The sequence below is a fragment of the Mesoplodon mirus genome (assembly GCF_964341445.2).
Source record: "Mesoplodon mirus genome assembly, chromosome: 11".
NCBI classification, from domain to species: domain Eukaryota; kingdom Metazoa; phylum Chordata; class Mammalia; order Artiodactyla; family Ziphiidae; genus Mesoplodon; species Mesoplodon mirus.
The window spans coordinates 1,331,286-1,351,470 of record NC_138987.1 but is presented as its reverse complement, the minus strand read 5'-3'; positions in this window follow the sequence as shown (position 1 = coordinate 1,351,470).

The window sequence follows — 20,185 nt, the reverse complement described above, 5'->3', positions numbered from 1 at the left end:
TAAATAAATAAATAAATAAAAGTGAAGGTTATAAAGACTCTGCTGTTACATAGAAAAGTGCTTAAGATACCATGCTCAGTGGAATAAAAAAAGAACCAAAAAGTTAAACATATAGTATAATTCCAACTTAAGAACTGGAATTACTTGAACAATACTCTAAGTGTAATATACACTTAAATGAAAACATACAAAAATGACATAGTAATGAAATTGTAGATATTATTTGGTACTTTGATTTCTTTTCAAAGTTTCATATTACATTATGAAATATTCATATCAAAATATACAATGATAAAGGCATTCAGCTTTTCAGTATTTTCAAACACATAACATACCTCCATTTATTTTTATAAGTATTTTTGCTCTATTATTTTAGTGTTCTTAAAAAGAGCATAAGTTACAGGCATGCTTAAGTCACATTGGTTAAAATATTTTATTTATAATATTTTGTGTTCATATCATTTGAATAAATTCTACTCAGTGTTTAAAATATCAGTCAACTTATGTTATTTATAGCATAATTATTGTAATAGTAACTAATTATACCTACTGTCTTCTGAAATCTTCTTGAAACTGCAGAATTTTAGCTATAGACAATATATTTTACAAAAAAAAAACGTCTAAATTTCACAGCTATGTTTTGACAAAAGAGCCAAACTTGTAGATAAGAATTTAGAAATAGGTTCTATAAAGAATACACCTTCTATTAGACAAGATTAAACATAAATCTGTAGCTTTGGGAATGATCTCTTTCCTTCAACTACTATTTGTAGTATTTTAGAATTTCATAATATAAAAATACAGAATGCAATTCCCTTTTTTTCAAATGAATTCAATATAAATTTAATAATACAGTTTGAGCAATGTGTTGTTAATTAGAGCTATTATGATATTTTAATGATGTTATCTGAATGTATTTTCACTGTATACTAAGCACAGTGGTTTACTTTGTGGTAACATTCTTCCAAATACTTAGAACAAAGAAAAAGAGCAGATTTTTTTTAAAAAAAATGTTAAATGCCTACCAAGAAACTAATATTATAATATATTCTTGTGCCACTAAATAAAGTGCCCATCCAAGTGTACCTCCTTCTCGAGATGGCATTCAGCCAAATTGATATTCAAAACCTAGCTTAATGTTCAGAATAAATATTAAGGTAGCTATGAAATGATAAATGATAGAAACAGGATATGACCACATGTTGCTCATTGGCATTTGATAAGCTACAGAATAAGCAACCTAAGAGTCATTACTTACAGTTCTTTTCCCCATCTTACATATACACACACAAACACACACACAATACATACCTCACACATAATCAAAGCCAAAAGAATTTCATTATATTAACTTACAAAACTCACCATTTTAAAATTGAAGTTAAATTATACATCTTCTTCCTGAGAACTGCTTTTTCTGAAACTGTTTTAGTTGACTTGAGCAGTTTAAAAGTTTGACTTTTTGAACACTTTTTCAACCCAGAGGATTTTATATAAATCATATAGAAATTAGAAGCATTATATTAAATGCAAATTTTTGGAAAACTAAATTATTGAAGAAATATAATGCTAAGATAAAGACAATGAATATCTTAACTAGGTGCAAAGTAATCGAAGTTGCCGATACCTTGTCATTTGTATAGATATTGCTTCTTTTCTTTTGGTTCTGTGTACTAGCCTTTTACTTTGCATTTATTTTTTGAATTTTTTTGGCTATTAAAAATAATCGGTATCTTAAGCCTTGCATTATAGTCTGAGCTGACTGACTGGAGATTATACTGGTATACTTTTGCTGTGTTTGTGTCTAGTTGACTATTTTCAAACATAATTCTCAGAAGAAAAAATATATTTCACATTGAAAACATGTGCTCAGGGCCACATATAAGTAAAATAATATTCTGCTATCTATCGCTGAGTAACAATCCATTCCAAAACTTAATGGTGTAAAACAGCAACTGTTGGTCAGAAATTTAGGTAAGGCACTCTGGAAACAGCTTGTCTCTGTTCCATGATATCTAGGACCCAAGCAGAAAGAGCAGCCCTATTTGGATCATGTTGATCTCATGATAAAGGAAAACAGTAAGGAAGGTGGTATCAACACTCTGGGAAAGGTATGCTGTGGTTCATAAACCTGCTCAGTTTTGCTCACATGTCATTGTATAATAAAAGTCACCTGGATAAAGCCACCTTTAATGGAGAGGGGACGAATGCATCCCCAGCAGAAGCACTGCTAGTCACATGGTAATGGGCAAGAATGCACAATTATTTGATCTCATTAACATCTGTATCTTAGACTTTATCTCATATTAACATCTGTATGTTTTAATCTCTCCAGATAATTCTTAAGATCACAGAGCTTTAGAGGCTACTGTTCTAGGCTCAACCTCTAAACAAACTAAAAAAAATCACAGATATTTTACAAAGCATTTCTTTGAGCCAACTCCATTTGCTATCTAAATGATACCCATAGCTTCATGAGTAAGCCTTTGCCAACGAAAACAATAACATACAAATTATAAATCTTTCAGAATGGAAAATGATGACTGATGTTGATTTCCACACTCACCTCTCAAACTGGCAATTACCAAACAGCTGTCTCAGAACACTACAGGTTTTCAGAGGGAGAATTTCTGCGTGTGTGTGTGTGTGTGTGTGTCTGGTGTGTAAGCAAATATTTATCTGTGGCTACTTACTTTAATTGCAGCTGCTTATTCCCAACAAACGGTTGTTCAACTGAAAGGCGGAGGAAGGGCTGTAGGAATGAAGAGTGTCCGACTCTCTGAGAATGTGAGTAAAAATGGAAATGCAAAGTATTCTTCACATTGAATAACGACAATCTAATGAAAGATGCTAATGATGAGGTTGTCCACAGTATTGTTTGGTTATCGTTAACAAATCACGTTATCTTCCCCTTTCTCTGTAGCAGTCAGTCTCCTGAAGCAAACTACATGGTAAATTCTTTTGACACAAAGCAATTCTTTTTCTTCATTTCCTCCTTAACTCTATAATGAAATCCTAATGAATACTAAAGGTTTCTGTGACTAGTACAATAATCATCTATTGTATTACTGATTGAAAGGAACTTGCTGCATATTCAGAGAGATATAAAGGATCTGATTTTGAGACAAATCGTTCTGATAGGCAGATTCAGGACAAATCTAAATTGTGTTTAATTATGCTACTGAGCAGTGTTCTTATAACGGTTTTTCACATGTCAAGTTAATATCCTTAAAGTCTTTAAGCACTATTCTAACATGTAGAGTCTATTTCCTGATTAGCTACATACATTATAATATTATTTCTACATCTTAGCACTCTGGGAATAATGACATAATGGTAGTCTAGGAAGTCAAAATATTGTCCTAAATAAAATCTCTAGGGATAACGTTTTGGAACATGTATGCTTATAGGGAGGAGTGCTCTTCTAGCATTAATTTGATGGCCTTTCTAAGAATGAAAATACTTTTGTTTTCATGCACGCAATTGCCTACAGGTTTAAACTCGGTTTTGTAAAGGAAACGCATACATATTATGAAAAATGTGCTGTTTCAAGTATGTTTGTTATGCCATTCCCAACCTAATGAATGGCTTGCTGTAGCCAAGAGCTTGAGGCCCCTAACCTGAACACATGTACATATATTTCATCATGTGTGCTCACTGTACCTTTACAATGTTAACGGAGAAAAACATGAATGCATTCAAAAAGTTTGACCTAGAAGAGAAAATGAAAGTGATTTTTAAAATTTAGATTTCAAAATAAATTCAGTTGAAAAAGTATTGCTACATGGCACACAGCTAATAGTTTACTGGAAATTTTTGGCCTAATTGCATTCTATGTCTTTGCAGTCAGTAGCCTCAAAATATAATTTTCTTGAATTTTCACCTTTTGGTGCTCTTTTCATTTTTTTATTAGTTCCTTTTTTTAATGCATCTGATATGTCTGACTAAATATATCTTTTATTTTTATTTGATTTCATTTTTTTAAACATCTTTATTGGAATATAATTGCTTTACAATGGTGTGTTAGTTTCTGCTGTATAACAAAGTAAATCAGCTATATGTATACATATATCCCCATATCTCTTCCCTCTTGCGTCTCCCTCCCACCCTGCCTATCCCACCCCTCTAGGTGGTCACAAAGCACCAAGCTGATCTCCCTGTGCTATGTGGCTGCTTCCCACTAGCTATCTGTTTTACATTTGGCAGTGTATATATGTCCATGCCACTCTCTCACGTCATCCCAGCTTACCCTTCCCCCTCCCCGTGTCCTCAAGTTCATTCTCTACATCTGCGTCTTTATTCCTGTCCTGCCCCTATGTTCTTCAGAACCATTTTTTTTCTTTACATTCCATATATATGTGTTACCATACGATATTTGTTTTTCTCTTTCTGACTTACTTCACTCTGTATGACAGACTCTAGGTCCATCCACTTGACTACAAATAACTCAATTTTGTTTCCTTTTATGGCTTAGCCTGTCGTGGAAAACTACCCTTTTTTCCCCAAACAATCACAAAATTTATCAAGGCTTGGTGGAAAAGAAAATGGGACAAGTGACCCACCGAAAGGTCTTTCATTTGAGCTACTTGCTATTTTGCTATTTCACACTTGTCAGTTTCTTTAAATTGCAAAATGAACGACACTGTATATGAGATCAGCTATCAATATAGTTTATCAATACCTTTTTAGCTTGATTTTGTGATTAATCTACCATCTTGAGACCACAGGTCATTCACTTAAAGTTTTAAGTGGAGTATCTTCTGTGATTACTCTGATTTGATTCCTCAATTTTCAAATCCTGAGGTCAAGTGATAGAATCAATATAGGAAAATATATATATAACTTTCTTTCCAAAACTATTTCTTCTAAGTTGTCTTGTCAGATTTGTATACTTGTGTAGGACATAAACATAATATACAGCAACAAATACTGTAAGGTACACTTTGATTGAGGAAATAATGATGCCTTATATGATTATGAAGAATGAATTCAAGGGAATTCTCTTGCAGTCCAGTGGTTAGGACTCCACACTTTCACTGTGGAGGGCCCGGGTTCAGTCTGTGGTGGGGAAACTATTATCCTGCAAGCCACGATGTGGCCAAAAAAAAAAAAAATAAAGAATGAAGTCAAAATGAGCCACCTAAAATTGGTCTTGGGTTTTGGGATTTTGAAGGGATAAATTAAAACTCACTATATAAATACATGAATTATCAGATACTTATAAAAGAAGAGGTTAATCATCTTTAAAGGGGTGTCTGAGAACTACAGAAGCATTGAAGTATAATCAAGGTGATGAGGGTATAATCTCCTACGGTCAGTACTAGAATATGATTGTAACTAAGAAAGGTGGAACCCAATCAACTCTATTATAAACTATCAAAAGAAAGGAAGTATCTAGAGTAAAATACATGGAAAGATAATTTGAAGAAGTGAAAATACAAATGACTAATGAATAAAGTTTCAAGTTCAGCTAGTAACTTAATTAAAATAATAGTGAGATGTCATTTTTACCTATCAAATTGTCAAAGATTATGTATAGAGTAATACCAAATGTCTGCAAATGTTCAACAAGAAAATTTATCTCATACATTTCTGGTGGCATGTAAAGTTTTATCTATTCTGGAATGCAGTTAGTAGAAGTGTATGTATAACTTTTAAATATATTTATAATATTTTGATTAAATCCACTTTTAAAAAGTTATTCTATGATGAGAGTGTCCTAAAGGTGATAATAATAATAAAATGTATAAATAATCAAAATATCAAAAATAGGAAACTGATGAAATATATTTTCTAATATGATGGATAATTAGTCTTTATGTTTTTGGAGAACTTAAGGACATGTTAAGTAAGAAAAACAATGTATAAAAATGTGCATGTGTATTCAATTATGTTTTTCATTACATACATCTATATGCATGGAAAAATGCTAGTAGAAAATATTAAAATGTTAAGGGTTATATTTATATTCTGAAATTGCAGTTAATGCTTATTATTAACGTATATATAATGGTTAGGCAATAATGATTTACATTTACTTAGTATTCTTTACAAATAATTTTCCAAACTTTATGTAGATCTCTGGGACTTGTTTTTTTTAAGAAAATAACAATGGTAATATGATTTAATCATATTGTTGTGTGTAATTATAGTTCATCTCTTTTTATTGCTCATACCAGTTGGTTTTTGCTGTATAACAACCATCCCAAAACGTATTGGCTTCAAAGAGCAATCACATACTAGCTCACTGTTCTTTGGGTCAACAACTTATGTCGAGCTCCAACAGGCAGTACCTATGCTGGTTGCACAGTGCACACACACACACACACACAGGCAGCTGCAATCAGCTCATAGTTTTATTTAGAGTGTGGTTGTTCTAGTGGCATTCTTTACTTGTTTGATGATAGTGCTGGCAGTTCGTAGGTGATGGCTGTCAGCTCGGGGTGATAGAGTTAACTGAAACACGTGTCTCCAGTAGATTAGCCTGGGCTTAAACACACAGTGGCAGTTGCAAGTTTTCTGTGAAAATCACTTTTTAAGTTTCTGCTTGCATCACATTTGCTATCATCTTATTGGCCAAAGCACATGCCCCAGAGTCAGCATGCAAAGGTACTAAACAAAGACATGAGTCTAAGGAGGAATAAACAAAATTAGGGACCATTACTGCTAAAAAGTAGCAGACCCTTCAATTTTATTCCATATATACCACAATTTACTTATCCATTATCCTGTTTACAGATATTTAGATGGTTTCTGGGATTTGTTGTTATGAATACGGTTATTAGGAATGCTTCTATATATGTGTACTGTTCTTGGTGCAAAAAATCCTTAAATATATAACTAAGAGGGGAATTGCTGGGAAAGTATGTGAATAGTCAGTTGTATAGGATAATGCCATCTTTTCCCCAAATTATACTCTCACTGGCAATGGGCAAGACAGAAAGTTGAAACACATCATCACCAAAACTCACTGCAGTTGAAAAAAAATGACTATTTTGTCGTCAATATTGAAAAATAACAATTAAATTACAATATAACAAGTATAATTTTAGTTATATAGGGAATAAGCTATGTGAAACTTAGAGAATATGAATGTTAGAGTGTATAATTGCTTGCTCAACTATTATTTATTCATTCACAAACATCTGTTAAGTACTTAACAGGACACTGTGTTAAGAGATAAAGACATATTTTTTTAAAAAAGGAATGATCCTTGCCTTCAAGGATGTAATGGTTAATTTTATGTGTCAGTTTGACTGGCCATGGGGCACCCAGATTAAATATTATTTCTGGATGTGTTTTTGAGGGTGTTTCCAGATGAGATCAACAACTGAGTCTGTGATCTCAGTCAAGTAGATTTCCCTCCCCAATGTGGGGTGGGCATCATCCAATCCATTGAGGGCCTGAATAGAACAAAAACCAGAAAAAGGAAGAATTCACCCTTTTTTCGCTTCTTGCCTGCCTAGTTGGCTTGGAACGTCCCAGTTAACATTTCCAGCCCTCAGAATGGGATTTTTTTAGACACATTCTGACAACTATTTTATTCATGCTGTTTCCACGAGGGGAAATTACACCAACTTTCCTGGGTCTCCAGCTTGCAGACAACAGATAGTGGGACTTCTTAGCTTCCACAGTCACATGAGCCAAATCCTCATAATAAATCTCCATACTACAAGTTCTGTTTGGATAAACCTACTAATGCAAAGGGCTTGTGGATATAAGCATGTAGAAAAACTAAGCATTAACAGCAATAGCTGACACTTACCTAGAGCTTTCTATATACTAGATGTATATTATATATACATATACACAGAAATATATATACACACTCAGACATCCCCACACTCAGGTATTGTACCTGAATATCAAAGATCTCATATATATAGTAAGGAGACTCATGAAAAGAGAAATTCTTATAAATTAATATTTAAGATTTGAATGATACATTTTTTAAAGCAACCTAAGTCTGATAAAAGATAAGGAAAAAAATCCTTTCCTTAGAAGATAGAATTAGGTTATAAATGGGGGGGAAAAAAGAACTGGAGAAATGATGGAGAATAATTACAAGGAAAGTTCAAAGAAAGACTGGTTTAAACATTCCTTGTAAATTATGTCTATTTTGATCAGCTGGTGATTCTTGTTCTGACACATGGATTACAGAGCTGGAAGAAAGGTGAGGGAAAAAAAGAAATACCAGACACTTAAATTATAACCCAGTAAAAAGATCAAAGAAATGTTAGTTAACACCTTATTTCTTAGGGTAGATGAAATATAAAAAGAACTAAAAGCTCAAAAACAGAAAGAAGAGCCTTTGCCATGTAAGGGCCAAAGTCAAATGGGTGCCCAGAAGAATAATAAAAATGTCCTTCTTTTAGCAAGCAAAAAAATTCAAAAATAAAGCTTAATAATACAAATAGAAAACAGCCATCAGTGTGACTAGTGTGTTCATTTTGTGGTCCTGCTTTATCAGTTATTGTGTTTCCCAGTCAGTTACAGTGTTAAATATCACCCAACAGATTAGATTTCAATGAAACAATTCCAGCTAACTTGAAATTAGTCATGATAATAAGGAGAAAGAAGCTTCTGGACAGCTCCCGAGCTTCATTCATCTGTAAGTTCTGAATTTTTGAATCAAAACTTTGTAAGGACTAAAAGCATTTTTAAAAAGGATAAATATAGTTTTCACCATTTTTAAAATGACCTATTGCTTTTATAATATAGATAGAGAGGAATAAAAAAAGCTAAATCACAGGAGTTGGGAATAGAAAAGAAAGGGAAACATCTGAATATCTGTGCAATAGCCAAATATCTGACTTTTTCCATTTAATGCTTGTACCAGTCCATGTAAGCCAGCTTTACCAATATAACAAACTCTGCCACAGTCTCAGTGGCTTAAAACTATAAAAGTTTATCCTCATGTTACCTGTCTGCTAAGGGTTTGCTGAGGTTTCTGCTCTGTGTGATCCTCATGATGAAACACCTACTAGAACATTGCCAGTAATCAAGGCAGAGAGAAATAGAAGGTCAAAAATCACACAGGTAACATATAACAATTATGCCTATATTTTATTGGCCAAAGTAGACATATGGCACACCTAACTCCACAAGAACAGAGGCATGCAATCCAACCATGTACATAAAAAAAAAAAGAAATATTTGCTGGACAGAAATAGCAAACACCACAAGGCTTATAAAACTCCATTTTAGTAATGAAATTAAGCCCCAGGGAGGTCAAACAACCACTCAATGACACTTATTAGTGGAATAGCCAGTTTTGAAATCCAGGCATTTCTGACTTCAGGATGTGAACTGGGAAATGTGTAGGATGAATGCTTGATTAATTCAATGTTACAAAGTCCTTGGTACTGGAAGTTGCCTTACCTGTGGAACAGCAGCATCACCTAAGAAGTTAATAGAAATGTACAATCTCAGCCCCACCCAAGATACTGAACCAGAATTTGCCGTGTAATAAGGTCTCTTGGCAATTCATCTGTACTTAAAGTTTGAGAAGCCCCGTCTTAAGCTTCTTTGTCTTTGAGCACACATGAAGTCTCATCGGAAGTAACCCATGGCTGTCCCTGGCTCCAAGCCTACACCTATCCATTTAGAAAGCCTTTCCCCCGAATTTCCCATCACCACCACTACCCAGTCATTTCTGGGACCCTATGTAGGAATCTGATAAGGATAACCGTCTTCCCTCAACTTTAATACACCTCTGTTTACTCTCCCCGCTGTCTTTCCCCAGGCACAGTGACCTCTCTTTCCTGTGTCTGCTAGCCCGCAGAATAACAAGTATGTCTATTATCTGTGCCACAGCTGAGGAAATGGGTGAAGAATGGACCTCTCTGGAGATCGCATTACAACTGACTATCTGGGCCTCTAAGCAGCACTGCTTATGCCCAGGATCAAACACGTTCATATACATACACAGCTTCTACAGCTGTTCCTTTGAGCAACACTTTTTAAATGGCTCAAGATCAGTCTATTGACCAGATGTAGGCAATGGTGAAGGGATGAGAGAGAACTTTTTTCTCATCTCTATTGTGCTCATAGTTCTCTTTTATCTTCCTAAGAATATCAACCCCCAAAGAACTGTGCACCATACACCCAATTCAACAACAACAACAAAAATGGAACTCTCTCATGCATACTAGTAATTCATGTAAATAACACTTGGGGTAAGGGGTACTTCAGATCAGCAGAAATTGTCTCTTAAAATTAACATATCATATCTAGGATACTAAATAGAAAATAATCATTTTGAATAAACCTAAAGGCCCTCTTATTTTGACAAGTGGTATTGCTTCATACTACTTCTATTCAAATAATTATCATAGAGAATATTATCCTCGAGTGTCTTGGAATCTTTCTGCTATTAAAAACAAGACAACAGACCCGAAATGGAGTTGCTTATGCTAAACCTCACACCGCCACCAAGACTTCACTTAATTACAGTTTCTGCTTTCCCAGAAATGGAATCTTAAACCAGTCAATCAGGAATTGTCTGATCAGCACTAGTTAAGTAATCTGCCTGTCAGACCCCTGTCATCTCCTCAAAGAAAGTAACTTTGTCATAATCAATCCACTTCTTTGCCTAGTATAACTTCCTTGTTCTTGCTCCCTTCTGTATATAAAAGGTTTTCATTTTATACAGGTCCTCAGAGCTCCTTTCTATCTGCTAGTTTCAATACTATCTGATTGGAATTCATTTTTGCCCAAATAAACTCTTAAAATTTTTAATATGACTCATAGAGTTTATCTCTTAACATTGTTATACATAATAATAAATGGAAACTTTAAAGAAAACCTATAACTAATAAAGAAATAATGAAATAGAATGAAAAAGGAAAGCCTAATAATAAGTATACATCAGTAGGACAGGGTGTGCTACATGAAAAATAAGCAGACTTGGGTTTTCCTGCATAGGACTACCCTTATTCATTATAATTAACAATAATTGTGCCTTGGATAAACCTCATTGGCTACAATACTGCCACTGTGCCAAGCTTCCCCTTATTCATTTTAGAACCAAATCCCTCCTTCTCCAAATTGTCATTGGGATGCCCATCTAAATATAACATTTCCCAAACCATATGACCAAGTGTTAGCCGAAGGAATGTGAGCAACTTTCAGGTCACATTCTTAAAAGGAAGCTACTTGCCTTTCACTTGTTCTTTTCACCTAGGAAGTATCAACAACTGGAACAGTCACGTTGGATCCAGGGATGGAATCTATGCTGGTGATGCAAAAGCAACTCTTCCAAATCCCACTATGTTGCAATCTTAGAATTTTATGCAACAGAGACATAAATCTTCTCTCATCTATAAGTCACTGCTAATTGGTCTTTGGATCAATATTTAACTAATATAGGACTTAATATAAACAATTGTGAGGTTTTTTCCCAACAAAATCTCACCTCTGATGGAATACCTATATAACTGAGGATCTTGCTTTGCCTGATGAGTGAGAGCTAAAAACAACAGAATTATTACCAAAAAACGGAAGGAAAAGACAGCTGTATTTAACTTTAGAAAAGTAAATATTCTTTATTTTTTGAAAAATGAATTTGGAAGATTTTAAAATTTTCATAGGCATAATATCAGATTTATTTGCAAAATATTTTGGATGAAGTAAGCAAGGATCTTCTAAGTCTACACATTTTATTTATGTTTTTATTCAACTAAGTGCACTATGTGAACTGTCCTGTTTCTGTGAATGAGCTCATCATTTTCTCTGGCTCCAAACCATCTTGTCAGCCTTCCTTCTTCCCTCTTCTGCCATCCTATTGGTCTCTTCTGCCTTTGTTGTAGAGCCTCCCATATGAATTCTTTCTCTTTTATGTCACTGCTGTATCCAAATCATTACCCACTTCTTCCAGGGTTCTTAAAACTCTCTAAGTGGCCATTACTCCAGCTGCCTCTAACCCCTTGTCTTTTTATTCTACCAGTTCAAAACATGGAGAAAAAAAATTTTATATCTTCATTGTGCAAATCATTCCCTTCATCAAATACTTTCAAAAGTTAACATATAAATTTCAGTCTTCTTAGACATTTTGTTATTTAAGCTCCATCCATCGTTATTTCCTGAATACAAAACACGTAGTCACACCTCCATTTGCTCAGTCCATACTCTGCCTGAAAAGTATTTTTGATTCAAAGCCTACATCATGGCCTGACCTTTTCATAAGATCTTCAACTGTCCTAGGGGATAAGCCTCTCTTCTGAATTCATAGTGTTCTTATATGTTCCAAGCATCTAGACCCTCTACTATATCTCATCCTTCAAGAAACAGTAGAAGGGCTTCCCTGGTGGCGCAGCGGTTGAGAGTCCACCTGCCGATGCAGGGGACATGGGTTTGTGCCCCGGTCCGGGAGGATCCCACATGCCGCGGAGCAGCTGGGCCCGTGAGCCATGGCCGCTGAGCCTGTGCGTCCAGAGCCTGTGCTCCGCAACGGGAGAGGCCACAACAGTGAGAGGCCCGCGTACCGCAAAAAAAAAAAAAAAAAAAAAGAAACAGTAGAAGACACCAATCAGTTGAAATACATATCTAACCTACTGTGCAGGTGGCATTATGCTTTGTTTTAGGAATTCAAAGAAAAGATATGATAGCTGCTGCCTTTGAGAGGCTTATAGACAATATGGAAAGATATTTAAAAAACAAATCACAATACAAGATTATACAGAGTTCTTAGAATTCAGAAGTTGGACACATTTAAGGTTGTGGCTCTTACTCCAGCCCCTGGGATTTTATCACCTTATTTGTCATTCTTCTCCCCAAAATTAATTTGTTTTAAAACTACCCTAAGAACTTATATTTAAACCTCTTTGAATTAATAAACCTTAAAAGACTAATAACATCTATAACCTTTATGTTGAATAAACATATCTCTCCCACTTTTCATTCAAATGGTATCTGTTTGGGAAAAGAAGATTTTTTTCATGTGTCTGAATGAAAAGTGTGATGATTCCATGCTTTCCTTTTTATCCTTAGGTAGTAAAAAAATCCCATAATCACTTTAAATGACTAAATGCTTTTTGTATTAATAAAAATATCCAATTCCAAATAGGAATCAATATTCTAAACCTGAATCAAATTGAGTCTTCTCCCTCACATACCACCTTGGGAATCGCTGAAAGCAGAATGTAGGCAGAAGGAGTGGGATATAATTTTTCTTTTCTCCTTCTACACTTCGTTCTCCAATTCCCCCTCTTTGATTTTGGCAACCACAGTTTCTGAACCTGCCCATGTCAAAATAGAGCATAGATGAGAGGGACAGGAAATATCTAACTCACTCTTGTGAGGAGGTCTCCCACTCTTTCGGTCAGGTGGATTTAATGCTATCTTTCTCACTCCTTGCTACTTTTGCAGATTCTTTGGAAATCTTGTTCATTATCCTCTTACCTGAAGTTTTCTTGACCCACACACAAATGCACTATATGTTGGTGTTAGCTCACTCCCTTTTCAGTTTTTATAAATTGGAGATCTACCTCTAGCTTCTCCTTTGCTGAGTCCAGTTCACCCATCTAGGAGCAAGCCCGCATAGGACACACACTAGACTTCCTTGCCCATCTCCTACATCTGGGAAATGAGGGGGAAACATTCATTCTTTGATCAGATGAATGAAGAATGCAGGCTAATCCCAGCCTAAGCCAACCACTGGCACATCTCTCACCTGCTAGATTTCTCAGGCATGTGTGAGACACTGATCATTATGTTGCCTTAATTCAGGATATCAAGTTCTCCTAGTTCGGGATGTCAGATTTAACAAATTAAAGTACAGGCATCCAGTTAAATTTGAATTTAAGATAAGCAACAGATATTTTTAGTAGAAGTATGTTCCCTACAATATTTTGGACATACACTTTACTAAAAGATCATTTATCTGCAACAGCAATTGAACTTTATCTTCTGTGTTTAGTATTTTATCTAGAAATTCTACTCCTAATAGTTCTGTTGATGTCACTCTCTTGACCTGAATTGAGGAGGGGACTCCCCCAACCATTGACTTAGGGGATGAATCTCTCAGTTCAACTTTATACAAAGAAATACATTTCCTAAGTCCCCTATCAATCTTCATTCTTCTAAATATTTTGAATAGTCAACCTTAGGGATGATAACCTTCCTTAATATTTCCTTTGGAAATTTGCATCTTGATTTGGTGGGGATGCAAGGTTAAAAGGACTCTCATGTATTGCTGGTAAAAATGTTAATTGTTACAACCATGTTGGTTTGCAACCTGACAAAATCCATTAAAATAAAAATTACATACACACTTTGGAGACTTCTTTCCTGAGAATCATTATATACATATAAAATGACACTAGTATAAAACGTTTCATAACAAGGATATCCTAGCAGTATTTGTTCATAGAAGCAAAAAAGAAAACAAAAATCAGTAAAAATTTAAATCACCATCAATAGAGGAATAACTAAATAATTTATGGTACAAAGCTCACTCTGAAATATTGAAAGGAATAAATTAGAACTATTCCAATTGATTTGGAGAGATTTCCATAAGGTATAGTTGAGGAAAACTTTTAAATGCATCAAAAAGTACATGTTTCTAAAATAAATGAATTATCACGATAGAAATCTCTATTTATAATTTTTCCTATAGCTACAGAAAAAAGGAGAAAATATGGAAGATTACATGTAATTGTGTTTATGACAGATCATGAGGAGTACATATATTAGGTTTGCAGAGTCTGGTGGGAAGGAAGATTTTTTTTTTTTTTTTTGCTAAAAATAAACTTCTCTTTTCCAGTGTAAAAATTCTACTTTCAAAAGCTCTTTTGCAAAGTATCGATCCTTTCCATTAAACCAGACCTAGAGCTAGCCTTTATTATTGACTTTAGCATACCACCTTTTACCCTAAGGCTTCAGGCTAACTTTGCGTAAGTAAATTGTTCAATCATTAACATAGTTTAATTCCACAGACAAAGCTTTAGTCATTTATAGGCACATATGGTAACCAAAAATAATAATAATAATAATAATAATAATAATAATAATAATAACTTTATTGTAAATCTTAAAAGGCAGACAAACTGATTTTTAGGGAAACAATAGTAAATAGATAAAATTTAAATTATCTAACAGGAACTCCCTCAGTTTGCTCCTACAAAACAGGAAATTTACAAGCCTACTCATGCAGGCATATGACGTTTTCTTCCCTCTTGTTACATTAGAAGTGAGGCCATCTCTCTTTAAGCCCAGCTCTTTCATCTGTGCTTTGAGATCTACTTACTTTTGTATTCCGAGGATGCTTATATTATTAATGATTGCTTCTAATCCCTGTTTATGGAACCAGTCCCTCTCAACTAGATCCCTCTAACATACAATTACACAAAATCATCCTTCAGCCACATATTTGCCTCCAGCTTATCACCATACTCTTCTTTACCTTTAATCTAACTTCTAGAAAGAACTGTTCCTAGTTTCATCTCCTTTTCTTTGGCTCATCACTCCTCAGTCTATTCCAAACTGGCTTCTTTGTCTTTTCTACAGTGAAAATTCACAGATCTCACCACTGACCTTCATGTCATGGAATTCAATGGATATTTTTCTGTCCTCTTCTTATTCGCTGTTACCATAGCATTTGACAATGTAGACAACTCCATTATTTCTATTGTCTCTGATATTTTCCTTCTCTTTTCTTGGTTTCTGTGACTTCACCCTCTCTTGGTTTCCCAACTATATTTCTGTTCTCTTTTTAATCTCACTTATGTTCATTCTTCTAGTCCTGCCTATTTAATGTTGCAATTTCTCAAGACTCAGATATCTTTCCTTCTCTCTAACTCTCTCTCTAAAACTTCAGATCTATGGCTCTAATTACCATCCATGTGTTGATGACTCCAATCTTTTCATCTTTGTAGTTCCAGATAGACCTCTCCTCTGGGTCATATATCCAACTACCTTCTCAACATCTTTACTTGGATATCAAAAGCATTTCAAGCTCCTTCTATCTGTGATTGAGCACATTACCCTCCTTCAAAACCTTGGTTCTCTCCCACTGTTAGAGTACAGCACTGTCATACTCTAGAGGCATAAGCCAGAAAACTAGCAGTCATTCTTATTATTTCCCTTCTCTTACCTTCCCATAATTAATTGATCATTAAATCCTTTAAGTCAATCATCCAAATATATTTCAAACCTGTACTCTTATCATTATCTCCTCTGTAATCAGTACTTATCCAAGCTATTAGCTATTCTCATTTCTTTCCTGGACAATATTTATAATAAATTAGAATATATAATTATTATTATTATTATTATTTAACCTACAAACTGCTTTTCTTTTATCTGTATTAGGTCTCCTCCCACCATTCTCTAAACAGTGACTTTTCCAATAACAAATTTGATCAGGTCACTTTCTTCTTAAAACTCTTCAATGACTTTGGACTTCCCTCAGGACCAAGACCAAGTTTCTTCATATTGCCTACAAGCCCTATATGATCTGGTTCTTGTCATCATCTTTAGTCTTACCCTTTTGATCTTCCTTTCCCAGGGAAATACTTTTAAATCTCACAGTCTAAGTGAAGTTGGTTTATTTTATCTCCTATGGAATTATATTTCCTTCCTTCTGAGTACATATCTCAGTTTATAATTAAATATCTATTAACAATTTGACCTTTTATTAGTAGCCTCCATTAGAATGGAGAGAATTCTAATTTTCTCATCATTGCATTTTCAAAGCCCTGAACATGGCACATAAGCAGTACAAAAAATGTTTATTAAATAAATTAATAAAAATGTACACAGAATAATGTAGTGTTTGAGAGAATAAGCTCTAGAATCAGATACACTGAATTTCAAATTCTAATTCTTCCCTTGCTAGTTGTATAATCCTGGGGAATTTTTTTCTCTCTTAGTTTCCTCATCCCTTCTAAGGATGGTTATAAAAATGTCAATAGCAAATATTAAATAAGGACAGTAATGACACTTAACACTGGGCTAAGTGCTTTCATATGCATTATCTCACTTAAAATTAATGCCACAAGGTAGGTGTTGATATTATTCTTGTTTTAGAGTGAGGAAACAGAAAATTAAGAGAATGAAGTAACTTTCCCAAAGTCATATAGGCATTAAATGGAAGAGATATAAGTAAAACTTAAGCCTATTTGCTACCAAAGTATATGCTTAAAGCCTTATTACTTTAGTCATCCTTCTCCTCATACTAACCTAATGTGTGGCTCCACTGAGATTATATATACACTGCTTACCACAATGTCTGGGACATAGTAAATCCTCCAGTAATAGTGCTTATTGTTTTTCTCACCGTTATTATTATTATTAGCACAGATTATAAGACCTAGGAAGTAAAACTGATAGATTTTCATTTCCCTACAGGATAAATTTATGCAATCTTAACAAGTCCCTGTCAATTCCATCTGCTACAGAGCTAGTGGCTTACATCTAAGGATTTGATCAGGTCACTTTCTTCTTAAAACTCTTCAATGACTTTGGACTGCCCTCAGGACCAAGACCAAGTTTCTTCATATTGCCTACAAGCCCTGTATGATCTGGTTCTTGTCATCATCTTTAGTCTTACCCTTTTGATCTTCCTTCAAGGTCCCTCCAAGAGCCTTCACATCCAAGAGGCCTGCCTAATACCTCCAAAGAGAGAAACTCCCCCACCTCTCACTCAGTGCAATTTGAACCTCCACCAAATGATAGGGTAATTAATCATAAGCCATCCAGAATAATTTCTTGTATTGCTGAACTCCAGGCTTTTACTACTTTGTATTCCCTGAGCACCCAACTGAATGCTTTGCACACCATTAGTGAAGGAACAAATATTTGTTAACTGATTGATTGGAAAGAGACAGAAAACATCATAACTAAACAAATTATTTATGCCCTCTTCAGAGACCAGAATGTCAGTGTTCAGATGTCAGTAAAGCATGAGAAGGATGCTGTAAGTTCAGAGAAAGTTCACTCAGAGCAATAGTTTCTTCAAAGTCTCCTGGCCAGGGCTTCCCTGGTGGCGCAGTGGTTGAGAGTCCGCCTGCCGATGCAGGGGACACGGGTTCATGCCCCGGTCCAGGAAGATCCCACATGCCGCGGAGCGGCTGGGCCCGTGAGCCATGGCCACTGAGCCTGCGCAACCGGAGCCTATGCTCTGCAACGGGAGAGGCCACAACAGTGAGAGGCCCGCATACCGCAAAAAAAAAGTCTCCTGGCCAGATAGACTAATTTCTCACTATACTAATTTCCACAGAGATGCTATCATAGCTTACAGCAACATTTCTGTATCTTTTAATTTATAAAATTTAATAGCATGGTTCTTCATAGAGATTTAAAAGACTGATTTTCCAAGGACTATTGACATTATTTATATCTGTTCCAATTGTAATTATAGCCTGCACCCTAACATAATCAAAAGGGTGAATATAAAACAATGAGTTAGGAAAATAAAAATATGATAGAAATAATATATCCTACTCTTAGATGCTAAATAAAGATTCTGGAATACTTGCCACATTAATAGATAAGCATTAGGTTTTTCTAATTGACATTAGTAAATGTATATACACACAGCACACCCATATTATTATGTTAGCAAGATTATTCATTGTAGCTTTTGACCTACATATATTTCAATCTTTTAGTTTCTATTTGTCCCCATTGATCCTCCTCACTGTAAAAACTGATATCTTAACAGTGATCACTGTCAGGTTGATACGTACATGTTAATCGTATAAACCGATAAGATTATTTGCCAAACATTGAGCTTGATTTAAAATCTTATAATCAACTCCAGGTTCCAAGATTTCCTTACAATAGTAGTTTAGGGATAGAAAGTTGTTGGAAAGAGGAAGGTGGGGTAGGATAGAATAGGCCTGGAGATTGTTTTGAAGATGCACTTACATGACAGGTATACCGATTTGCTTAGATGAAATGATTTCTTGGATTGCCTTTTGAGTGAACTGATGGAGAACATCGTTGGGGAGACTGTGCTCCCCTCCTCAGTTCCTAGTACTTGCACCTCATTTTTATGATGGCAAAGAAGGAACACGCTGGCTAAATAATTGACAAGGGGTATTCATGTGTTTTTATCTTGCTCAACTCAGCTAAACAAATAAAAAATAGCAATATTAACTTTCTGTTTAGGTAGCATCTACTTTACCAAAGTTTTCCTCTGAATTTTTTTGTCCTTAAAGAGTAGCCAAAAATATGTTTATTTTGAACTATGAATATGTGTAAAAATCTGGAGTCCTGAATTTTAGATAAAGAGCTTTCTTGCTGACTTTTTCCTAATATATCAATACATTCTCGTCATTTAGCTAATAATTATTTGACTAAGCACAAGGGGAGGGGGATAAATACCTCCTTTCTGTAAGGTTGTCTTTTAGAACATTAACCAAAATAAGTTTAGAAACTTACATTTTAGTCTTATTTTTTTCAGTTCTCATGAAAACAAGGTTTCTCCAGAAATATTTTCAAACACATTGTTTAATCAAGAGAACTGTGAGATGAGGAAATCTGTAGAAACTAACAGAAACTAATAATAATGACTAATAGTTAAAACTTACATGGTTTTTCAAAGGTACAGAAATGTTATATAATAGATAACGCACACCAGAGCCGTCAGAGTTAGGTCATGATGAAGCCACAAGATGTCCTGAATACATTTGATCACAGAAAACATAGTCACTTTGATTTGTAAACCATGTTGATGAATATCTTGTTCATCTTCATCATTTTTCAAATGAGAGACTAAAACCCAGAAAGGTCAAGTTGCTTCTCCAAAATAAACTGGCCAGATATTAAATTATTCATCACTAAAATCAAAATTTCTTGATTACACTTCTCATTACCTAATTCCACAATTGTTTTCCCAACAAAAACCAAAAACTTGTTGTTCTTCAGTAACATTGTAAAGAAACATTAAATATTCAGGTTTAAAAAGAACCTCAGGGCTTCCCTGGTGGCGCAGTGGTTGAGAGTCCGCCTGCCGATGCAGGGGACACGGGTTCGTGCCCCGATCCCGGAAGATCCCACATGCCGCGGAGCGGCTGGGCCCGCGAGCCATGGCCGCGGAGCCTGTGTGTCCGGAGCCTGTGCTCCGCAACGGGAGAGGCCACAGCAGTGAGAGGCCCGCGTACAGCAAAAAAAAAAAAAAATAAAAAAAAAATAAAAAAAAATAAAAATAAAAAGAACCTCAAATCTTGCCTATATTAAA